The sequence below is a fragment of the Ambystoma mexicanum genome, chromosome 7p, assembly GCF_040938575.1.
Source record: "Ambystoma mexicanum isolate Mex_15411 chromosome 7p, UKY_AmexF1_1, whole genome shotgun sequence".
NCBI classification, from domain to species: domain Eukaryota; kingdom Metazoa; phylum Chordata; class Amphibia; order Caudata; family Ambystomatidae; genus Ambystoma; species Ambystoma mexicanum.
In genome coordinates, this window is record NC_090939.1 from 208,772,929 (window position 1) to 208,781,602 (window position 8,674).

Genomic DNA, 8,674 nt, shown 5'->3' on the forward strand with positions numbered 1-8,674 from the left:
ATCTGCTCCTCTAAATGAGATAAATGTTGGTTTAATGATAAACATAGCTCATCTCTGCCCCTCTGACTTTCCATCCCAGTCCTGTGAATTCCTTACCAGCCAACTCCTCCCTCTCACCATCATCCTCCTTTAATGGCAGACGTTAACACTTAATTTATGTTTCACTGATTCTATCTCTTCCCCCTCCATAGACTTATATTGTTCAGGCCTTCCTTCACTTCAACCAAGCCAGTCACTCTCTTTGATCAGTACTAGCCCTCTTATACCTTTACTTCTTCCACCCCTCACTCTTAACCCTGGATCACACCTCAAATCTGTGTCCTTGAGACAGACATGCAATATATCCTTCAGAAATGGTGTAAGAACCATAATCCCTCATGGTCTCCTCACCTGCAAAAGATGCTCTTCTCCTTTTTACTACTGCTCTCAACGCTGATAAATCTTCCTACTTCTCTCATTACCATTCTCTGCTCTCATTCCATCAGTTCTCCTCCTTTCTGCTTTCCTATTTGCCAATGACTTTTGCCAAATACTTCTCATACAAAATTACCAAAATCCAGGACACCCTCATCACCCTCCTCTCTCTCCCTTCCCAGCTTTCTTCTCGGTAAACTGTCTAGACTACCCCTACCTTCTCTCTTTTCCACCTACTATCCACTTTGAATGTATACATATGTTTCGGATTGCCAACCCCTTCTGTGCACCCGCTGACATATTTTCCCCTCAAACAGTTAAGGAGCTTGTACCTTTTAGCTGCTACTGCCTCTCAGCATTCTTCAATGTATCTCTTTCCTGTGGAATACTCCTTGCTTGCAACTGTTGCCAATCCACAAGAAGCCCTCATCTGACCTCAACAAGCCTGTAATCTATAGGGCTGTCTCTCTAATACCCCACTTCTCCAAGATTCTGGAATTAATTGCCTTCAACAGAAACTCCATTTTCCTTGATAGCAATGACCTTTACGAACCTCTGCAATCTGGTTTTCGCAGCCATGACTCTACCGAAACTGTCCTCACCAATGTCTCCAACTTTCTGACCTCTGCTCAATTTAGAAAATTATCCTCAATCCTAATCCTACTAACCCGTGTCCATTTCATGGAACACATGACCCAACCATCTCCTCCCTGCTGGCATCCCCCAACGCTCCATTATCTGCCCATTGCTCATCACCCTGTACACCTCCACCCTCAAACCACCTATTGAATTCCTTTGGATTTTCCTACCGCCTCTTTGAGGATGACACAGAACACAAGTGTTACTCTCCTACCCTACTCACATTCCTGTCCTTTCGCCAGGCATTAATGCCTGCCTCTCTGCAATACTTCACTGGGTGACACTTCACTGTTTTAGGCACAACTAATCCAAGAGCAAAGTGATTTACCTTTCGACATCTAATGCTGCCACTCTGTTTGCCTTTCCCACCTCCTTTTCACTTAACATATTCCTTCCTTTCCCGAAGGCATGCAACTCAACCTAACGGTACTCTTTGTAATTACCTCCACCTCTGTCACTTCATTACTACTACCTCTACGGCTGCCTGTGTTAACTTCCTCACCATCAGAAAAATCTGTCCCCTCCTCACTTACCACTTTGCTAAAACCTTTATACAATCCCTAATACTTAATTGCCTTGACATTTGTGCAAGCCTCTTCCTGCACCTCCAGCTCTACTCTTTCTCATCTGTTGACACAGACCTACATTTCGCCACTTGCATCCTCTACATTCTCGCGCAATCCTCCCCTACCGCTAACACTTTCTCCATTCTGACTACCTTTCCATAGTAAACCAGTCCCTTTCCAGATTTGTACTGCAATCTTCAATGCTATCCATGGCCCATCGTCCCTCTACGTAGGCGACTTGATATTCTGTTAGTCTCCTAATCACACCCGCTGCTCTTCAAACCTCCTGGATCTTTCTGCTTCTCGTCCACCCTGCCCTTGCTCTCGTTTCCTCTCCTCTTTCTCCCCCACTGGATCTCCCTTACTTCACATGCCAAAAAATGCCATCACAATCCTCTCTTTTAAATATGTGCTCAAAGTACACCATGACAGCCCTGAAGGGTCACCCTCTTCCTACTCTCATTTCGCTTCCACTCTGTAAATATACCTCAATGTAAATCTCAATTTTGCTCATACTGCTGCATACCTTGCCCCGTCCCCGATTCTGTCCCAACTCATCTTAAAGGCTTTTACAGCACTGCCCTATTCACTGTTCATGAGGTTCATGACTTTTCCAAATACTTCTCTTCCAAAATTGCCAAAATCCAGGATACCCTCATCACCCTCCTCTCTCTCCCTCTCCAGCTTCCTTCTCAAAGGGAGATTCATAATGAGAATGAGGACTGGTTAATCTACTCGCACATGGCATGGGCAAATTTGAGAGCTCCACTCACTATCACCAGTCAGTCACAGCTCACTGGAGTGTCTTCTCTTGAAAATGCTTATACTTGCCAGTACACCGGGTGGATTTAATTCAACTAAATGCAGGCAGATTATCATCCACATTGCAGTCTATTGTGAATCAACTCCAGATACAGCTGAAATGCGCAAACGTTCGCCATAGGATAACGTTGAGCTGTACTACGCCTGTCCAATTCCAGTGCACAAGTCATGTTTCACATTATCTTAATGGTGACGTTGTTCATAATTCTTTTTTAACCCGTATTCGGTCAATCTTTTTTTTTTCAATTTAAAAGTATCGAGAATGAGGATACTAAAATAGATTGGTGGGTGCTCTGATTGGCTGCCAAGTGACCAATGCCAATTGCAACACTTTTCTCCAGTCCTGAATTATTAATTAACATATGCATGCTGTGACTATAGGCCAATTTACAATAGGAATAACAAAGCCACAAGACATATGTCCTTGAAAAATGGCCTGCTGAGAGTTATGTGTCACTTACCCTACTTAGAACTCGCCACGGTTTCCAGCTCATATTAGGTGTCAAACATGCAAATGGCGAATCCTGCCCTGGGTGTGCAGTTTAATGAAGGGCAAGCATACCTGCTTTCCAACCACACAGCAATACCACAGACCACTGCTGACCAATCCTCCCTCAACCATGCATGGAAACACCTATGTCCCACCACAGAAACCACATCTGTAATACCTCAGATCAGTGCTTTACAAAATATACCACCGAAGTAACTTACACACCCTCTGGAACCCGATCCTGCTATCGGCTCCGAATGCCCCTTAATTCTTCAATTTCGCAAATCTGTCCATACAAGTTTTTTTTCAAACGCACCCAATCATGGACCAATCTCAGTGAACACATAGCCTACAACTCACACTACTGTGTAACTGTTAAAAGATGCCAGCCCAAACGCTGCCTACCCACACCCTGCAGAGCCCTCTGTGCTTTCGAGCTAGGTTTGCACTTTAAACGTTGCCACCCATTGACGTTCCTGTCAATGGGTGGCATTGCCTATGTAAGGTGGCAGTGATGGAATGGAGGACTCTTGCAAATCTTCCATGCCTTCATGCTGATGTCAATTTCTTCACCTTGGAATTTCCTTTAGTCAGATTGTTGCTGGAATCCAATTCACTCAAGGATTGTTTGTATCCCGTTGGGGTTGTTCCGCTTAAGAGACCATTCCCTGTTGGCATCCTATTTGTCTCTGTAAGTAGTGGCAGGGGAATATCTTCTGGAATCTTTGAAACCCTTGATGAACAGGATACGTGACTTCTTAGAATACAACATTAATTGGGATTCTGCCAGAATTCTTGACATCACAAACCAAATACTCGAGCATGAGAATGTTATCTTTGTATGTCTTTGTATTTCTAGAGAGAAAACTAAAGTACAGTACTGATGGATTAAAGTGAATAGATGAAACACATTGTGAATGACATCTGAAAGCAATGAAGATGACTGTTGTCCAAGTATGTTTGGAAGGAGACTTTAGTATATCTTTCATAGCATTCCGTACAGCGTTTAACCAGCTAGGATGTGTTGGTTTGCTGCAACACAAACACGATTTTTCAAAGGTTTTCATACGTGAAAAGGAGCTTTTTGATATGTGAAAAGGTGCAGGACTGTGGTATTCGGTTTACAATTCAGCTAGCAAAAGTCCAAAAATTAAAGCAAAAAAATGGTCGACCTCAACAACGTTGCTGGGTTAGGCATGCATCGAGTATAATGAGTTCGAAAACCATTCAGAACACAAGCGCCTATATGATGACCTCTTTTGCTCTAAAACTTTTTTGTAGAGGTTATGACAGCCATGTGCAGATCAACAATTGCAGTAAACACTATTAAAAAGATGGACGAAATGAGAACCATGGTGGAATTCCGAAACTGACGGCTAACTGAATGTATATCCTTTTATAAGTAATAAATGTAGTTGCAGTAATTCATTGCGTAACTAGAGATTGTTGATGAACAAATAATGGATGAAATATATTTTTTTGTCATGATCAATGCAAGAAGTGACAGAATTGCAGAAATCGCTTGACATTTCTTGGGCAATAAAGCAATGTGACTATCCCATGTCATTTTAATGTGTTCTCTCCAACTGACACCGATTCTAGGCCACAGATTGAGACCACTGACTTCTGGATGACTGCATTGAAAACGGCTTTGGTCGAAACACGTGTTGGCTGACCCTGTGAAGAAATTATACAGACTTTTGTTTCAAAATTTGGATTAATGTCACACTAAGAATAATGTGGTATCATTAACATTCATTGGGAAGAGTGTGATACGCCAATCTGTCTGAGGAGGATAGCTCAGGGGCAACATGCTCGCCTTGGAAGCAAGATGTCACGGAGCACCACAGGTTCGGTCCACGCTTAGAAACCTCTGGGTATTAAGCGCATTATAAATAACCTATCAAATCAAATCATAAACACTCCAAGTCTATATATATATACATATACATGAGTACCATAGGGAACCCGAAAAAATTATTTCTAATTACTTTGACTCGAATGTACTTACGGGGCCCCACAGACTGGACATTTTGTAAAAAGACCCTTTAAAAATAAAGAAGTTATTAAGTAAACAAAAAATGCTGTTTCAACCTAGTCCCCATTCATTTATCCAAGAAGGCAAAAGTGAAATTTTAGCTCGAACTCACAGCTATACCTGCTGGAAAAAGCAGCGATTTCTTTTATTTTGTTCGATGGAACAGAAAATCACAGTTATATCCATGGCTACCCGAAAACAAAAAGGCAGAAAAGTGCCATTTGGAGGAGAAAAAATGATGCAATGGCATCAAGCTAGAAGTGGGGTTGGGGTGGAAGAGGACATCATACGAAATTGGGGAGTTGGAGGGGGGATAAGGACCAAGTTAAGAGCACAAATGTTTTCTCCTAGCCGCAGCCAAAGGCCCTGGCTAGTGGGCCTGAAAGACATGAATATTGAAAGATCATATAAATTGGACACGGCCAAAGGCTGTGGCCACTGGCCATGGACAAAGGCAGTAGCTAGTGGCTTGGTAGTGTTATACAATATACAGTAGGCACAGGCAAAGGCTGTGCTCAATTGAAAGGGCCAAAAGACCCTGGATAGTGGGCACAACATAGAAGGTGAATATGTGCAGTGACGATGGCTAAAAGTGGTGGCCTGGTAGTGTCCCTGACTAGTGAGCATGAAAGTCATGGAAAGCTGTGGCTGCCACGTGGGTATAAAAGAAACTTATTGCTGGAACATATACAGTAGACACAGCCAAAGGCCATGCCCAGTGGCACATATAAAAAACGATGGTATAACAAAACCCTTGATGTTCACTGAAAAACTAGTGAAAGTGTAGTTGACCAGATTTATCGAAACAAAACCTTTGAAATCAGCAGATGTGGGAAATCATGACCAGCTTAACTTGGCACGTTCCCATTGCAAAGCCCATGAGCACATATATATTATAAGAGAAGGGATTCACCATGACATACAAAAGGCTATTGTGGGGGCATCAATGGGAGCGCCCCGAGCTATGTCGATCACGATTTCCCATATCCACTGAATTTCAAAGGCTTTTTTGCAAAAAATCTGGTCAACTAAACTTAAACAAATGTTTTTTCAGTGAATATATATATATTTGCTTGTTTATTTCCCTGTTAGATAGGCATTTAAAACGCCCATCTGCCTTGGAACTAAGTGTCTGCAATAGGGGAAGTTTAGTCTTTCAGTGTGTGCCTTTCCTGATTGCTCGGTAGCTACATACACTTGAGTTATGGATTAATGGTTACAATTTGGGTAGGTTACTTTATCTCCTGGAAGACCCTCTTTTTGTGGGGGGTGGTGAAAGTTGGAGAAGCCAACTTTGGCAAAGTATTCCTGTGTATATGTGTTTTGGGATTGCTGTAAGGATACGTTGCAGTCAGTTCTCTTTTGCCTTACTGGTGTGGACAAATCCGACCTTAGTGCATGCTTCCTAGCTCGCAGTTCTTGGTTTTGGCACCTCAAAGTGCCACTTGAGGCTAAAACATTGCTGCAAGGAAGAGAGAGAAGAGAAAGGGTGTTTAGAAGCAGTCATTCAGCACAGCGAGATACAAATAAGAAAGATTCTTGCACAGATAAATCATGGGTGACTGGTGGTGTTGACAACAGTTTCTCAGGCTTTGTACATGTGGGGTGAATGGTAGACCCTTGTCACACCCCTCAGCAACCAGCTAAACCTAAACTTAATATCATTATAGAAAAAAGACCTTCGTACAGATACAGCTTTTAGGAAGTCACTGACCCATACCCGAATAATTGGACCAACTATTCAGCCGAATATCAAATTCACTATTCAGTGCAGCCCTTCTTAGCTGGGCTCATCAACATCGTCTTTGTGTTGCTCTCATCAATGACCAGTTTCTTGTAAATGTAGTAAGTACAAAAGCAACACAGTAGTTTGTGCATTGCTATGTCCATGTGATTCGGTAGCATTGCACTATCTGCAAATAGCAGGAGTGGACTGTCCTGGCATCCCACCCTCAGCACAATCAGGTGCTAGCCAACCAGAAACTCCTCTAAATCAATCCTGAACAACCTAAATAGGGCAGAAGCTAGGACACCCCTATCTCTGTCTGACACCCCTCCTTTTCCGAAATTGCCTGTTATTTCTCCAATCAGGCAGCATCTGATTTTTTTTTTGGGGTGCTTTATATAGCACCACTATTTCCAGAAATCCAGATTCACAACGCTTGTAATTGATGTTACTTATTACCATACTTATTACAAGGGGTGGGACAAGTAATTCGCTGAACTGTCCCAGTTGTGGTATGAAACCCATGACGCATAGCATTATCCTGTTCCCAAGTTGAGTATGTTACTCTTGAGCCATCATCCCAGCTACCATTAGCATATGTTTTCATGGTGAAGTAGTACCTCCAGTCCTCCACATACCGTTTCCTCAGGCCTTCTCTCCTCAGTGACTGCCACAGCATCTCCCTATTCAGACACTTTCCGATCTGGACTCTTTTTCTCGTTCCCTTCATCTCATTACTGAGTGTGATGCTTGTCAGGATGGAAATAGTACGCAAGAAGGCTGAAAATAGTTTAAAAGAGGGGTGGGCTATGAAAACAGAAAATGTAATTTAAGGTAATTTTATTCTGTTATGGTCAAACAACACCCTGCCCAATTCTGTGTATGGATATGTGTGTAATATTTCTACATTTTGCAACCGAGGGTTCTGCTTGTTTGGAGATTTTGAGGCATACATGGGACGTCAGCTCTGTTAATAAGTGTGAAACTTGCAGGCAAGAACTGAGTAGAGATGTGGCTTCAGCTGTGCAAGAAGCAAATTCTATGGCAAGAATGCTGTGCAAATGTTTCTCAGACGGAAATGTCCATGTAGCCTTCATGTTATTGGATTTTCCTTATATAAGTTATAACTAGAATGTTTGCATGAATGTTGATAGGCATGACTGGAAAACTGGCAATGGGACTTAGTACAGCACAATATGCTCATCATGATACAAACAATAGTTAACAAGCCACACAACCCTCCTGCACATGGTCACAGAAAACCAATAGGTCTGTCTTCTATTCCGCGTGGCACCTTCTATTCCGTGTGGCACAGTCCCACTTTTGGTCCTGTAGTAAACAGGTTGTTAGGAGTTGTATCATTTACAGCCCCTGGTAATTGGGGTTACCGGTTTGTTGCAACACTGATTATGCCAAGCGGGATGGCTCAGAGATCCAAAGCAGAACATGGGACTTCATATCAGTTCATATCAGGCTGTGTAGGCTGCTGCCTTTGTTCCTCATCTGATGACTTAAAATTTGAGAAGTATTTTATTAGCCAACAGGGGCTAGTCACTCACCTAATAATAGTCACACGATGACATGTTGGCTTGCATTTTGAGTTGAGCCCATTCTTTATGCAACCAACATAAGAGCTTGCCTAAAAATATTTTAAAAAAACAATAAACTACTGCAAATAAACTTCTGCAAAAAACAGTATTGATTCTGCCAATGCTTGCTCAATTTTGGCAGATCTTGTTTAAAAGAGGGCAGCATCTCATCAGCATCGTCAATTGTATGTGTAATTTAATGTTCTGCCTTGCATTTCCCAAGGTTTTGGGCTTTGTGTTGATGTTGTGGGTGAGCTAGCTTCCTTATACTGAATTGCCTATGTTTCATTTCTTGTCTGAGTATTTATGTGTGGTTGTGGATAGATCAGGGGGTGGGGGAGAACTAATGCAATGTTTGTGTTGCAGGACATAACACTCTTTATAGGTTAT